Here is a 1,660-nt window from a genome sequence, read left to right on the forward strand (position 1 = left end):
CTTAACAACACTTTACTGATGGTGATCATGGGCATTAAGACCTTTTAAAATAACTCATGTTACTAATTTCTTAGAGTCCTGGTATGATGCTGTGAGTTAATGTGCTAACCTGCAAAGTTGGTTTGAATTGCAAGGTGGACAGTTCAAACTCCTTGGAAACTCTATACAGGGTTGTTATGGGTGGGAACTGACTCAATGGCACAGAAGAACAACGAATTATTTCTTACCTGAGAATAGGGTCAAATCTATATAACACAAAATTGTAATTGGCAGACAATTAGGGGAGTCAAAGGTGGAATACTTAAGAGAAGGGATTTAGCAGGGATAGGTGAATGAGATGAATATAAGTGGAATTACATGATTGGTTAAGGTTAAAAAATTGCAATATACATGCTTTTTAATTGAGTACAGGATTGTCACAGGACAATGACGAGACAGGTTTTTCTGATAACCTAAAAAAAATTATTTCTCAGCCATATCTGCTTCTGTGGTTCTATTGTAAAGACTTATTGATATGTTCAAGTATAAACTATCACATCCTGCATCTGTTTAACCATAGAGGAAAGATCCCTTGGGAACAAATTGTGATATCCTGCACCTGCCAGACCTCAGGGAAAAAGAATGTCTTCTTTAGGATATATGATTAGGTCAGTAGGAAGATTAGATCAGCAGCAAGGTTAGAAAAACTGCTATTTGAAAAGACAGCTTTAAAAATTCAACCCGGATTCCAAACATAATGTCAAGACTTTAAACGAAATTAAGGCTCCGCTATCAGACTGCTCTATTTACACATACCAAGTGTTTCTGATTTTAGGCTCTCATGCACTGTAAACATCAAAAACTCTATAGGGATCCCACAACATAGATGTCAATAAGTACATTTCAAATACCAGTTTGGAGAATATATTATTGACTTTCAAACAGAGAAAAATAGTCTAAGTCTGTCTGCATATATTTATTAAAAATTTTGGGAAGAATATTTGGATTAGATTTTAAGAGTCCTAGATATGCATGGGAATAGGAATCAAGAGATAGCTGGATCCACTATACAATACAGGGGTTAAGCACAGCCTGGGCTCCACAGTTAGAGTCAATAGTCACTATGAGCTTAACTTATAATGATGCAAACTACTACTATCAAATACTCTTGGCCTAAAGAATAAGAAAGTAATAAATGAACCATATCATATTTAGTTTCATACAATGGCTATGTTATCAAAAACAGCAGAAATTGAATGTATAGATTTAAAATCAAAATATACAGAAATAAAGAACAACATTCATTGGTTACTACAGTGGAATTTGACTAACTGAAACATAATGCAGTAAACTCAAGGTTTTTGTTTGTTTTATATTTTAATTATACTATGCTCTAAGATCTAGGTGGGAAGTTTGTAATATTTTCTATTACTTTCCCACAAAATGTAGAAGACTTTGCTACCTGGGAATAACATTATTTTTGGCTCTGAACTTGTGTGGATGATTCTAATGACACATGCAGCTGTTGACATGTAAATGAGAACTAGGTTAACCACATATGAGAACTACATGTGTTACTACAGCCAGCTGCTCCATTCTTTTGACTTAACACGCCGTATTTAATCTTTGTTAAACACAGAACACTATTAATAAAATCAGCTTAATTTCTTTTACTTTAATT

Source organism: Chrysochloris asiatica, unplaced genomic scaffold (assembly GCF_000296735.1).
Source record: "Chrysochloris asiatica unplaced genomic scaffold, ChrAsi1.0 scaffold00066, whole genome shotgun sequence".
In the NCBI taxonomy this organism is placed as follows: Eukaryota; Metazoa; Chordata; class Mammalia; order Afrosoricida; family Chrysochloridae; genus Chrysochloris; species Chrysochloris asiatica.